The sequence below is a fragment of the Micromys minutus genome (assembly GCF_963924665.1).
Source record: "Micromys minutus genome assembly, chromosome: 5".
Classification (NCBI taxonomy): domain Eukaryota; kingdom Metazoa; phylum Chordata; class Mammalia; order Rodentia; family Muridae; genus Micromys; species Micromys minutus.
In genome coordinates, this window is record NC_137974.1 from 64,174,664 (window position 1) to 64,190,216 (window position 15,553).

General features: G+C 40.5%; 1 pseudogene across 1 annotated transcript; it reads left to right on the top strand.

Moving 5' to 3' along the window:
• The first annotated feature begins 3,846 nt into the window (after nt 1-3,846).
• On the top strand, nt 3,847-14,624 carry LOC308421176 (zinc finger HIT domain-containing protein 3-like; annotated as a pseudogene). The gene is made up of 2 exons: nt 3,847-4,291; nt 14,568-14,624. The product of its transcript is annotated as a zinc finger HIT domain-containing protein 3-like (transcript).
• Nucleotides 14,625-15,553: the final 929 nt, after the last annotated feature.

Here is a 15,553-nt window from a genome sequence, read left to right on the forward strand (position 1 = left end):
ATAGAAACAGCCTAGTAATCATGGCTGAGACAGGAACTCGGCTATGAAAGGTGTGTGTGTTTGCCTTGGGAATTATACTGGCTAGTTTTGTGTCAACTTGACACAATCTGTAGTTATCACAGAGAAAGGAGTCTCAGTTGAGAAAATGCTCTTTTGATTGTGCAGATTCTGTGGTTTTGGTTAGCTGGGGAAGAAGAATCAGCTGTGATTAACAAGATACCAGAACTACTAAAGCAAAACCTTTGCATTACTAGGACTGTTGATGCTGGTCAGCTGGAGCTAAGAAATTAGTGGTGATTAAGAAGAGACTAGCATCCTTGAAGTGAAATCTCCTGGGAAGTGTTTCCTGAGAGCACAAAGAAGCTGTGTTCCAGAGATAGCCAAGGCTGTGCCTCATGCTGTGGCTGGACTTGGTAATGTGTAAGAGTTGGTACTGGTTTCGAAGGAATGAAGGGGTCATGAAGAGCAGCATCTGGTGCAAGTCATCCCAGGGCAGGCACACGGTAAGGAAGATGGACAATGTCCCTGTTGCTTTTTGCTGTGAAATTGGGGCTCAGTAAAGCATAGTACTGTCACAAGAATGATACAGGGTAAAAATTTCTGAAAAAAAAGTCAACCCATCTAATATTTGTATCCTTCAACAGGGGTCCCTTGATGTTCCTATCATACCACAAGTACAGCTTAAATCAAGATTGGCCTCAAACTGAACACAGTTCTCTACTTCTGCTAAACTCTGCTGCTCTGTTGAATCTTCCATAGCAAAGCTCTCACCCTGAAGTTGTCTACTCTTCTTTCTAAAGTTAGAGCACAGTGTAATGGGTCTCATTTGTCATCTTCATATATACCATGCTCTCATTGGTCCCTCTTCAAACCCCTGCACCTCCTTCCTGCTGGTTCTTATTCTTGCAATAGCTGCTTCCTCCTGCACCGTTCTTTGAAAGTATTACTTTTTACATTTTAGTGACTCTCTGTTTCTGTGAGGATGGAACATGGATTAGAATATTGGCCAAAAGAGTAAATATTGGCCAAATAGTAAAGTTGTTGGATTACAACTTTGTATTACATTTTTTTTCTGAATTTGTTTTGAGATAGAGTCTCACTATGTAGCTTAGTGGCCTAGACCTCACTATCTAGACCAGGCTGGCCTTGAACTCACAGAGATCTGCTTGCCTCTATCTCTAGTATACAGAAATTAAAGGTGTAAGCCACCATGCCCAGAAATGTAATTCTTCATAATGTTTCTCCATTATCTTGGAGTACTAGCAGAATGAAAAGTCCTAAGAAGAGTCTTTTTCATGTTTACAACACTTGGAACTGCCTAACTTCAGTGGCATATTATGGCATTTGTTACAGTAAGTTACTCAACCAGACACACAAGAAACTAGAGTTCTTCAAAGACACTGTGGTAACACACCTATGTTCACTTGATCTTTGACAAATGAGCTAAAAACATTCAATGGAAAAAGGACAGACTCTTCAACAAATGGTATTGGTTCAACTGTCAGTCAACATGCAAAAGGATGCAAATCAATTTCTTCTTACCTCCTTGTAAAAAGCTCAAGTCCAAGTGGATCAATGATCTCCACATAAAAGCAGGCACACTGAAATTAATAGAACAGAAGGTGGGGGAAGAGCGTAGAACACATAGGCACAGGGAAAAAATTCCTGAACAGAACACCAATGGCTTATGCTCTAAGACCAAGAATCAACAAATGTGAATTCATAAAATAACAAAGCTTCTCTAAGGCCAAGGACACTATAAAACAGACAAAACAGCAACCAACAGATTGGGAAAAGATCTTTCCCAATTCTACATCTGATAGAGGTCTAATACCCAATATATACAAAGAACTCAAGAAGTTAGACTCTAGAGAATCAAATAATCCTATTAAAATGGGGTACAGAGCTATACAAAGACTTCTCAACTGAGAAATATCAAATAGCTGAGAACACCTAAAGAAATGCTCAACATTCCTAGTCATCAGGAAAATGCAAATCAAAACAACGCTGAGAATCCACCTCACACCAGTCAGAATGGCTAAGATAAAAACTCAGGTGACAGCAGATGCTGGCAAGGATGTGGAGAAAGAGGAACACTCCTTTACTGTTTGGTGGGATTGTAAACTGGTACAACCACTCTGGAAATCATTCTGATGTTTCCTCAGAAAATTGTACATAGTACTACCTGAGGACCCAGCTATACCACTCCTGGGCATATACCCAAAAGAAGCCCCAACATCTAACAAGGACACAAGCTCAACAATGTTCATAGCAGCCTTATTTATAATAGCCAAAAGCTGGAAATAACCCAGATGTCCCTCAACAGAGGAATGGATACAGAAATTGTGCTACATAGACACAATGGAGTACTACTCAACTATTAAAAACAATGAGTTCAGGAAATTCCTAGGCAAATGGATGGAACTTGAGGCTGTCATTCTGAGTGAGGTAACCCAGTCACAAAAGAACATTCTTGGTACGTACTCACTTATAAACTGATAGTAGCCCCAAAAGCTTGGAATGCCCAAGAAACCACCTGCAGAACTTTTGAAGCTCAAAAAGGAAGACCAGAACAAAATACACAGGGGAGGACATACAAGGTCAAATAGAGGAGCAGGGATTGAAGAAAAGATCTTTAGACACTGCCTCACCTGGAGAACCACCCCATATGCAGCCACTAAACCCAAGCACTATTGCTGATGCCAAGATTGCTTACTGGGAGGAACCAGATATGAATGTCTCCTCAGAGGCTCTGCCAGAGTCATATAGATAGAATTGACGATGCTTGCAGCTAACCATCAGACTGAACACGGGGACCCCAATGAAAGAGCTAGAGAACAGACTGAAGATGCTGAAAGGTTTGTACCCTCATGGGAAGAAGAACATCATCAACCAGCCAAGGCACTGAGGTGGAGAGGATGATTGAGAGAGGGAGCACCTACATGGAAGCAAGTTGATGGGGAAAAGGGAGGGGAGTGGAGGGAAAGGGTATAACATTTAAAATGTAAATACAGAGAATATACAATAAACTTGAAAGAAAAGATGCCGTGGTTATAGAGAGACCCTGGATACACCAAGAGCTCGCCTCTTAGTCAGACAAAGGGAGCGGAAGTGATGTCAACTTGAATGCTTGCTCAGCCGACCCACCCGAAGGGCTTCTCTTCCAGGTTTGCCTGGGAAACTTTTCCTAAATTTCCTCTGATCCATTGTTTTTCCACTCACTGCTTCCTCCAATTCCAGCCTCAGCCTCACCATGGCTGAGAAGCAACTGAGGCACACGTAATTTGATATAATCCAACAACTCCAGTGCTGCATTCTCTTGGTGTTCCTTAAAGTTTGCCAAAGAGAAGCTGGATCAACTTGAGTCTTTACAGATAGAGAGGTGTATGTGGAATGGACCGAGAACTACAATCAAACGAATGATGAGATAAAGGTGGGGGCTGAGAGTTCTGTAGGTCTGGTATGTTTTTAGGTTCACATGGACAGCAAACATGTTTGGAAAATGTTATCCAGGTATTAGCGCTTGGAGGGAATTCCGACTATAGAAGTCGTCTTTTGATTTTCATCTTAAATGCTACTTCAATGCCAAAGCAAATGAAATAGTAACTGTAAGATGAAGGTCTGGGGAGGTGACTACAATTTTTAGTAACAAGCAGGTATAAATTTACTTTATTAAATAAGCTTGTAAGTTTAGGAGAATACTTATATTCCCTGAAACACAAACAATATAGCTCATATAGTATTTCAATGCAGAAAGTAATTAAAAGTTTTAGGGGATGTCACACTAAGTACCATTTTTTTGTAAAATGAAATAAGGTGATAATTAAAAATGATTTCTGGGAAGTCATGGCATCGCTAAATAGTAAGAATGTGTAGCCTGTGTCATCTGTTTGGAGAAGCCGAAATACCACTGCCCAGCCTGCTGCATGCCCTAATGCTTGTCATCTGTTTCCAGAGGCACAAAGAGCAGTGCCACCCAGAAGCCCGTCCTGTCTAGAAGTGGCTCCTATAAGACCTGAGGAACACAAAGATGATGACTCCTCTGTAGCTGATTTCCTCAACAGTGATGAGGAAGAAAACAGTGTCTCTGCAGAATTTGAAGACTCCAGGTGAATTGGAAACTTTAAGAGGCTTACTGCTCAGCCTGTACCTGAGGCAGCTGAGGATCAGTCTCGATCCGGGCAACAACTGGGCAAAGCTGAGGAGAGTCTGCATGCAGGAGCCCTTGCTTGTAGAGTTTGCAGGCTGCTGTTTAAGCATCATGGAACCGGGCTGGAGAGATGGCTTAGTGGTTAAGAGAACTGACTGCTCTTCCAGAGGTCCTCAGTTCAAATCCCAGCAAGCATATGGTGGCTCACAACCATCTGTAATGGAATCAGATGCCTGGTTCTGGTGTGTCTGAAGACAAATACACTGTGCTTATAGAATAAATAAATCAATTTAAAAAAATAATCATGGAACCATCCCATAAAAAAATTCTTTTTTTAAATACGTGACAACTACTTGATTTATTTTTATTGGATATATTTTATTTATATTTCAAACCAGGAAATATTCCCTTTCCTGCTTTCCCCTCCATAAGCCCCCTATCCCATCCCCCCTCCTCATGCTTCTAAGAGGGTGCCCACTCCCTGCCACCCTCTCCTGTCTCCCCACTCTGACATTCCCGTACACTGGGGCATCAAGCCTTGGCAGGACCAAGGGCTTCTCTTCCCACTGGTGCCCAACAAGGTCATCTTCTGATATATATACAGCTAGAGCCGTGGGTCTGTCCATGTGTACTCTTTGGATAGTGGTTTAGTCCCTGGGAGCTCTGGTTGGTTTGTATTGTTGTTCTCATGAGGTTTCAAACCCCATTAACTTCTTCAATCCTTTCCACTGGGGACCCAGTTCTTAGTCCAATGGTTGGCTGTGCGCATCCGCCTCTGTATTTGTCATGATCTGGCAAAGCCTCTCAGGGGACAGCTATACCAGGCTCCTGTCAGCATGTATTTCTTGACATCAGCAATATTGTCTGGGTTTGGTGGCTGAATATGGGCTGGATCTCCAAATGGGGCAGTGTCTGGATGGCCCTTGCTTCAGTCTCTGCTTCAAACTTTGTCTTCAGATTTCCTCTCTGGATATTTTTGTTCTCCCATCCGAGGGCTGAAGCATCTACGCTTTGGTCTTTCTTCTTCTTGAGCTTCATGTGGTCTGTAAATCGTATCTTGGGTAATCCTAGCTTTTGGGCTAATATCCACTTATCAGTGAGTGCATATACCATGTATGTTTCTTTGTGATTGGGTTATCTTACTCAGGATATTTTCTAGTTCCATCCATTTGCCTAAGAATATTATGAAGTCACTGTTTTTAATAGCTGAGTAGTACTCCATTGTGTAAATGTACATTTTCTGTATCCATTCCTCTGTTGAAGGACATCTGGGTTCTTTCCAGCTTCTGGCTATTATAAATAAGAATACTATGAACATAGTGGAGTATGTGTCCTTGTTATATTTTGGAGCATCTTTTGGATATATGCCCAGGAGTGGGATAACTTATCTGAGAAACCTCTAGACTGATTTCCAGAGTGGTTGTGCCAGCTTGCAATCCCACCAATAATGAAGTAGTGTTCCTCTTTCTCTATGTCCTCACCAGAATCTGCAGTCACCTGACTATTATCTTCGCCACAGAACAGGGATTCTGCAAACTGGGTGTGCTCTTTGTTCAAGGTGCCTGCTGCTGCTCTGAAGAGCAGGTTGTTTCCAAAACTGCCGTAGCACATGTGGGTCTTCCTCTACCACATGGCTTGCTGCAGAGCCCCCATGAGGAGGAAACTTTTAGCCCTGGAGTGATGGCTCAGCAGTTAAAAGGATTGACTGCTTTTCCAGAGGACCTGAATTTTCAGCACCCACTTGACTACTTGCAACTGCAATCTGTTTCAGAGTATCTGACACCCTCTTTTGGCCTCTACAGGTACTGTATGTATGTAACACACAGCCATATATACAGAGAAAACTCCCACATACATAATACTTAAAAACAAAAACAAAAAAATAGCTATTTATATTTAGATGGTGGTTCTAAATTTTATTTTTTGTATCCATTTGAATTAAAAACTGATAGTGTTACTAAATTTAAAAAAATAATTTCTGAGGTGCAAAGATGGCTCAGTGGTTAAGAGCACTGATTGCTCTTCCAGAGAACCTGGGTTCAATTTACAGCACCCACATGGCAGATCACAGCCACCTCTAACTCCTGTTCCCAGGGATCTAACACCTTCACATAGACATGTAGGCAGGGAAAACATTTAAAAAATACATTAAAATGTACATTAAAAATAAAAGTAAATATAAAAAAGTCCTGATTCGTAACAATAAGTATAACTTGCTCCTTTTCCTTAAACCGCCCCCCCCCCCAGAAGAAACTCTCAAGATTCTGTGTTCAAACAAAAATGGAAACGAAGATTTGCTTCTCAACAGCTCCCAAAGCTTGTTTAAGTTACAGAGCGTATTATACTGCCCTCTGCTGGAAGTAGATGTGAATGCTTGCTTTTCACACATTGCTAAAGTGGAAGAAATAGCTGTGCTTTCTTATAATTCAACAGCTAGATATTACTATTCCCAGCCATGTATTGCCTAAGATACATCATGATGTGGAGGAATAGGGTTGGCATACAGACTGGCAAACAGGGCTCAGGATGTAGGTCAATTGTGAAAACTTACCTAGGTTCAATTGTCAATACCACAAGAAAAGTAAATACTTAATAGTTTTAAATGTGTGTGTGTGCGCGCGCAAGAGAGAAAAAGAGAGAGAAGGATAGAGAGAGAGGGGGTGGGGGGAGAGGAGAAATTATTTGAATCATATACATTTAAGTGTCCAGAGATGCCAAACCCCTTGAACTGAAATTACAAGTGATTATAAACCATCCTACTTGGTAGGAACTGAACTTAGGTCCTCTGCAGGAATAGTAAATGCTCTTAACTGGTCAGGAATTTCTGAATCCTCCAAATATACTTTTTGATCCCTGTATAATAGATAGATCATAAGTAAAATAGAAAAGAATAGGGAAGTTGAGGCAAGGAAGAGAAGAGGAAAAAGGGGAGGGGAGGCAAAGAGCCTAACACTCCAGCTCAGCGTTGTTCTCTTAGACACTGGGCTAGTAATTACTATGAATTTTATAGTTTAATTAGTCTCCTATTCATACCTTGGCTTTAGCAAGAACCGTGCTGTTAGAGCCAATATTTTCACACTACACACGGTACACAGAGAGAAGCTGCCCGAGAGAAGCACTGTGGTGACCTCATCCCAGAAACGGGGAAATTAAGATACAGAGAGGAAGACACACTTCAGAGGTTATAAATAAACATGGGGTCATGATACAAGGCTAGGGCTATAAACTTTAGCTCTTCCCCTTAAACCATGTGAGCCATACCCTGTCTTCTCTAAATCTGATTTTGCTAACTATGAAGCAATAGTACAGAATCCTAACTGACTGGGTCTGGATCAACACTTCATGAGTGTGAAGACAAATTATGAGACCTGACAGGTGCTGTGAACAATGCCATTGGTGCTGATGTTGCGTTACTAAGCAACTGGTGTTTGTAGACATCTTGTATTTCTTGAGTTTCTAGAAGCAGGAACTGGCTCCTTAGACCAGAAAATCTTCCTATACAGATCCTGTGGGGTCTTAAATGAAAATATCGCCCATAGGCCCCACAAGGAGTAGCACTATTAGGAAGTGTGGTCTTGTTGGAAGAAGTGCGTCACTGGGGGTGGGCTTTAAGGTTTCAGAAGCTTAAGCCAAGCCCAGTCTCTCTCTCTCTCTCTCTCTCTCTCTCTCTCTCTCTCTCTCTCTCTCTCTCTCTCTCTCTCTCTCTCTCTCTCTCTCTCTTTCTGCCCCCTCCGATCCTGATGTAGAACTCTCAGCTTCTCTCAAGCACCAAGTCTGCCTGCTTCAGGTCATGCTTCCCACCAGATAGTGGACGAAGCCTCTGAATCTGTAAGCCAGCCCCAGTGAAGTGCTTTCCTTTCTAAGAGTTGCCTTGGTGTCTCTTCACAGCAATAGAAACCCTAACTTAAATACTCTCCAGAGGAGAAACAGAAAACTATCTCTCCTCTCTCCCCTTCCTTTATTTTAGAGGTAAGACAAGTGATGCCAAAGAGCAGGAGTCTTGCCCCAAGACTCATAGAGGCTAGACCCCAGAACTCATTGTCAGACACCTGCCATTCCATCCCACCGGTTTTCTACTGACATAACCTGATGTTTGGCCATTATCTCAGCCTGTGAACTGTGAGGAATCCCAAATTGTCTTTTCAGTGATTAACTTTTTATTAGCACATACTAATTGCACAAAATAAGGGATTTTGTTGTGACCTTTTTATATATTCACAGAAAATGCTAGGCTCATATTTCTCTCTTTGTCTCTCTTGTCCCTCTATAATCGACCTCCCTTTAACTTTAACACATCTCTTTTATAAAATCTATATTTCATATATGAGAGAAAATCTGATATCTGTCATTCTGGGTTGGCTTATTACATTTAAGAAAATCACCTCCATTAACATCTATTTCTCTAGAAATAGTGTGTTCACCCTTCCTTGTGCTGAATAGTTCACAACTGTGTATACAGTCATTTTTTTCTGATATGTAGTGTTTCCCTCTCCTTAAACCCCAGAAGTATAGCATTTATGCCAAGAGAAGGTCAAGCATGCGCACTAATCTTCGTCACAGGGCTCTTGCGGAAAGCTTTGCTAAATGGAAAACACCTGGCCTTATTCCTAATTTATCATATCAACTGAATAAGTATTTATGGAGGTAAATCCGAGAACCTGTACTTACTAAACTCATATTCGAGACTGAAGTATATCTCATGTTTGGGAGCCTGCATTTTCAGATCTGCACTTGTCTGTCTTGATTCCCTGACTTTTTTGTCTGTTCTCTTTTTTCTGTTCCTACTCCTCACCCAGCTCTCTATCTCAATCTCTGTCTTTCTATTTATCTACCTATCTATCATCTATCTATCTATCTATCTATCATCTACTTATCATCTGTCTGTCTGTCTGTGTGTCTGTCCATCTTCCTGTATCTGTGTCACTCGGTGTGAGTGTGTGTCATTCTCCCTGCATCACTCTTCGTGTGTCTTTCCCTCTCTCTGCCTCTCTCTCTCCGTGTCCCTGTCCTTCTCCATTCCTCTCTGTACTGGTTACTTTTCCGCAGACTGGCACAAATGTAAACATTACTAGGAAAAGGGAATTCCAGTTAAAAAATGCGGAACCTCCTCCACCAGACTGGCATGTTGAAAGTTTTTACACCTCCTATCTGTCTCAACCACTTGAAAGTGCCCTCCCAAAGAAAGAAGTGTAATTCTCCTGCCAGCTTCTCTTCCTTCCTGTCTTCTTTTCTTCCTTCTTTCTTCCTTCCTTCCTTCCTTCCTTTCTTTCCCCTTTTCCATTTTATTTTATTTTATTTTATTTTATTTTATTTTCAGGCAGGGTTTCTCTGTGTGGCTCTTACTGTCCTGAATTCCCTCTGAAGATCAGGCTGGCCTCCAGCCAGTTCTTACAAGTCCAGTGCTTCATCCTGCATCCATTGTTCCACCCTGTGAATGGGAAATCGACTTTTCTGCACATTAGTTGTTAGCTATCAAATTACCTGCTTCGTTTGAAAACTCTGATGCAATAGGGTTTTGTGACTCTAATTTGGAAAATTTGAGGGGATTACCAGTTTGGGTCAGATCTCATGATGTTCATAAGCCTACATTGGATATCTTAATTTGTTTTCCTAAGAACAATGACTTCTTATTCCTATAAATATCTCCATATAGGTGTTTCATAACTTGCCAGTCATGATGAATTATTAGTATGGGGAAATTGATTGCAGAAATTTCAAAGGTCAAATAATCTCAAACTCTGAATTTATTTAAATCCCTCGTGTCCAAATTGAGATGAGAATAGAGTGACATTATGAAACTTTTATTTTTCAAGATAATTGTTTTTTAATGAAGTGTAAGGGTGTGTTAAAATAAATACTGAAGAAATACTTAATAATAAAAAAGTATCTTTATTAACTAGTTTCTTGAAGAATCACTCTTCCTACTAACCCAGAACATGAAGAAATTTTTTGTTCAGAGCAGCTCCTATCATAAAAACAATGATCACAAAGTTGGTGAGGACTTGGGAAAGAAGACTATCTCTCGCTGATGGTGGGACTGCAAACTGGTATAACTGCTGTCAGTATCAGCAAAGACATTTCTTTCTAAAACCAAAATTTGAACTACTATATGACCCAACTCTACCACTGCTGGGCATATCACACCCCCCCCCAAAAAAAAACCCAGCTCTGCATTCTTATATAGAGATGCCTCTATCCACACTTTTTACAACAGTATTCAAATTAACAAGGAAATGGAATGAATCTAGTTGTCCATCAGCATATCAGTGGGTAATGAAACATATATATTTGTTTGTGAGTGTGTGTGTGAGAGAGAGAGAGGTATATGTGAATGTGCACAGGTGCAAAGACACATGACCAAGGCAATTCTTATAAAAACAACATTTAGCTGTGGCTGGCTTACAGGTTCAGATATTCAGTCCAGGATCATCAAGGAAGTAGCATGGCAACATCTAGGCAGGCATGGTGCAGGAGGAGCTGAGGGTACTACATATTCATCTGAAGGCTGCCAGCAGACTACTGCCTTCCAGATAGCTAGGATGAGGGTCTTAAAGTCCATACCGAACAGTAACATACTTACTTCATAAGACCCACACCCACACTTATTTCAATAAGGCCATACCTCCTAATGTGCCACCCCTGGACCAAGCATATACAAACCATCATAGTATGGATGGATAGATAGATAGATAGATAGATAGATAGATAGATAGATAGACAGATAGATAGATAGATAGGTCAATAGATAGATCAATAGAAAGAAAGAAGAGAGATTTCAATATGAGAAAGATAGAGAAAGAGAAAGTTAGGAAAATAGAAGAGAGATCTCATATATATTTGAGAGAAATAGAGAGAAAAGAAGATAGGTAGATAAATATAACAGAATAAGTTATAAGTCATAAGTCTGCAGGAAAATGAATGGATTTGCAAAGTATTTTATTAAGTAAGGTAATTCACAAAGACAGATATGGTATGTTCACAGTTGAATGCAGTTTTTATATGTAAGTAAATGTGTATGTATGAGGAGTGTAGGCATAAAACTAAAAAGTAAACCATGAGAAGGGAAGAGAGAGGTCTTAAAGAAGGAGAGGCGGAAGGATAAAATAAAGAGAATGATGGAATACATGAAACTTAAAAGTAGAAGGAACCACGGAAAGAGAAAGGGAACAATCAGGTAGGTGAGAAAGCAGAGCAGAGGAGGTGGAGAAATGAGGGCAAAGTGTGCATAAAAATGCCGTAGTACAAACTGTTTATTGTGTGCACTGGCCACAGAATAAATACATTTTAAATGAACAATGTTTATATATACTTATACTTTTTATGTTGCAAAAAATAGTTTTAAAGATTTTATGTTAAACTACATGTACATGTGTATGCATACGTGCCATGAGTACAGGTTCCTGTGAAAGAGGGCATCTGATCCTCTACACCTGGAGTTATAGGTGACTGTGAGCCATCGGAAATGGGTGTTGAGGACCAAACTTGTATCATCCACAAGAGCATCAAGAGCTCTTAACTGCTGAGTCATCTCTCCAACATTACAAACACCTTTTGTATATGTTTCCCATTACAAAATGGAGCTAATTACTTCTGAAATGATGAAGATGTGAGAAAACTGGAAATTTCGTATACAGACTCTTCTTTAATCATCAGCGAAAAGTCTAGGTTCAAAAACTATCATGAAGTTGACTAAACTGTAATGAAAAATCAACTGAGTCCAATGTATTTTTATAGACCCTGGGAATATATATGGGCAATTAGAAAAATTACTCAATGGAGCTGGCCAGATGGTGCAGTGGTGAAGAGCCCTGGTTACTCTTCCAGAATATCTGGCTTCAATTTCTAGCTACTTGGTAGCTCAAAACCATCAGTGACTCCAGTTCTGGGGGCTCTGCTGCCCTCTGCTGGCCTCCTCAGAAATAAAGCATGCACATGGTACACAAACATGTCTCTCTATCTGCATCATAATATGGAGAAGCCTGCATATTCACAATTTTCTACAACAGTATTTAAATTAACAAGAAAATGAAATGACTCTAGTTGTCCATCCGCTTATCAATGGGTAATGAATCAATGAAACGTGTGTGTGTGTGTGTGTGTGTGTGTGTGTGTGTGTGTGTATGCTTTATTTATTTAATACTCTGAATGTCCCTATTTCAACACCAGCAACACCATGCATTGGTTCTAACCTATACTACCAGACAGGAGGAAGACAGAGAGAACAAAACTTAGATTCTAGGCCTCATTTTCCAAATTATTCTGTTACCGATTCTGTCTGTGTAGCCTTCATAGCTCAGCTTCTCGTTTCACCATCTCCGTGTGCCGACATCTACCTAATTCAAGTGTTTTCAAATGTAATAAAATACCACAGACACAGAAAAGGGTGGATCCAAAATCAAGGCACAGTTTGCATATATGTTGAGGGAAAATCCTTCAGAATGATTTGATCATGCAGAAGATGTCTGTGCTTTAAAACATGCAGTTCATAATCAAGTGTGGTTTACTCCAGCCATGACCAGAGAAATCAATGTGTGCCCCTTGTCTAACTAGGGAACAATTAATGGAGAAGGTGAAGTATTGTCAAGATTAGATAGAGCAGCCAGTCTGGTTGGCTCAGGTCTGTCATCCCACCTTCTGAGGCAAGACCATCAAATTGAAGGCCTGCTTGGGATGTCTGGTCTCAAAAAAACAATGTAAAGGGGTTAAGAATGCATCTTGGTGGAAGTCTGTTTGCCTAGTAAGCATTGGGAACTTCAAGTCAACCTTCAGGTTAATAGATAATAGATAGATAGATAGATAGATAGATAGATAGATAGATAGATAGACAGATAGATGGTGAGTGAATGGATGGATGGATGGATGGATGGATGGATGGATAAATGGATGGATGGATGGATGGATGGATGGATGGATGGATGGATGGGTGGGTGGGTGGACATATGAATGGATGGATGCATGGATAGACGGTGGGTGGGTGTATGGATGGGTGCATGAGTGGGTGGGTGGGAGGTGGCTGTATAAAATAGATAGATATGAACTGAGGAGATGTCTAGGCAGTGAAGAATATACTGTTCTTGTAAAAGACCTTCGTTTTGGTTCCACTCACCTACATCAGGTGACTCACAACTAGCTACATCTCTGGTTCGAATAGACAGACCTAACACCCTGTTCTTTCATCCAAGGCTACTGATGTACATGGTGCCCCCACTGACACCCAGACACGCATGCATACATGTGAAATAAATATTTAAATAAATATATAAGTAAATAAAGTTGAAGTGTGGCTCAGTGATGGAATGTTTGGGTTGTAGTCGTGTAAGAGAAAAATCATGACAGAGTAAGAAAAGCTTAGAGATGGGACTCGATCGCAGTGACACAAAGGTGAGAGATGTTTCATAAGGGATGGGAACAATAATCAGGTAAGTAAATGACATGGAAAACCAGAATTGCAGACAGGTAACAGCTGTCAGCAGAGGTCTCCAGCTGCTGACAGGGTTTAAATGGAGCCAACACGGGATTCCAGTTTTCTATATATTTCAGAATGAGCATGTGTTGTCATAGTTTATCTCTTTAAAACCTTAGCAGCTTCCCCTTGCCAGGTCTTCCTAATTGAAAATGTCTTCAAAGAAAGAGGGAACTCCATGTGCCTTAATGTACCTGAATAAACATCTCACCATTAGCCCTCTGGATCCTCTGTCAGTCCCTGTCTTGGAGAACAGATAAAGGAAGCAACATTCTTAATTTAACTTTCCTCTCTTGGGAAACCTGTCTAGTATGTAATTTGGGGCATCAGGAGAGCTGAAGTTGAAAGACTGTTGATATTAATATAGTAAGTTTCTGAAAAAAACCTGTGTTATTACAGCTCTCAAGGTAATATTGTCCCTCACTTAGGAAAAAGATTTAACTGAAAATTCAAAATGTCAATATTTTACATGAGAAAAATAATTTCTATCGTGTAAGAGAAATCCAAGGATATTTGAGAGTTTTTACAGTGACACCAGTCACCAGTGGTATAGGATCACTCTGCCCTTCAGCCCCCTATCAGAGATTTGAGGATTAGTACTGGGTTTAAGGGTTAGTACAAGGTCAAAGATGGCTGTATGATACACACCAGGAAGAGAACAGAAATGAGGGTAAGGGAAAAGGCATGCCTCCTTTGGCTGAGATGCAATGAGCTTGATACACTTCCACTGAACAGAGTTCCAGAAGTCTCAAGTCTATAGTTCATTGGTTATAGACCTCTGAAGTCTGAAATTGGAAAAGGGAGGAATAATCGTGTGTAGTCCTTTCCTTTCTGGTCATGCGCACTTTCATCATGTAGGTCAAGTAAGTAGGCCACCCTCGGGCAATCCAGCTGGTAATGTCCCTCCCTTACTTCGAAGGCCTAAGACAGTCTTTCTTTTTCCTCTGCTTGCAGATAATAATCATGATGCAAAATAAATACAATGATAAAAGCCTGTTCGAGAGTGATTAAATGTCTGTACCTCCAACCACTGTAGAGGTAAATAAAGGCAATAGGCTCATGAGTTGAAGGCCAGACTGAGCTACATAGCAAGAGCCTACTTCAAACTGAGGACTGGGGCATGTTGCAACCCAGATGAATTTCTAACACAAGACACATGCATACACATAGAAAAAGAATGAGAAAATAGGATTTCATGTTTCCATTCAATTATATATTACCCTAAAAGTAGTTATTACAGTCTGATGCTGATTTCTCTAAAATATTTTCATGTTAGTATTAATGTTAAATCTAAAGGAACACTGTTGCTCGATTTCCACTGCTTCTGTGCTTAATTTTTGAGTTACACATATACACCAAACTATTTGACTATTTATTTAAAAAATTAATCCTTCATCCCATATGTATTTCTAAACATCTATAAGAATAATCGCTTATGTATTGGTTGCTCCTCATGATCAAGGTGAGTAGGATCAGAATCACTGAGAAGAAGACATATTTCTAGGCCTGTCTGTGTTTCCAGAGGTTGGACCGAGGAGGGAAGACTCACCCAATGGGCTGGAGTCTGAGATGAAGGAGAAACATGTGAGCTTAGCAGTGTCCTGCATCTCTTTCTGCTTTCTTACTGTGGGAAGAAGCCAAGTGCTCTCAGTGAATTGAAGTAAACCCTTTGTTACTTAAGTTTCTTATATTTGATATTTTGTCACAGGAACAAGAAGAAAAATGACTACTGCTGTTTGCCATTGTTTTCAGGATTTAACCTCACAGGGAATGAGATCGTTGGTGCGCAGAAGCAAAATGTGTGTAGAGCTACCCTGGGAAGAGCAGTCACATTTATTTCTACATCCACAGAGGCCCAAAGTCCTTGCATGCAAAGGCTTCACTGTCTGTATTAAGATGAGTCAAGTTACATTCATCTCACCTAGACTCCTTTAATTGTT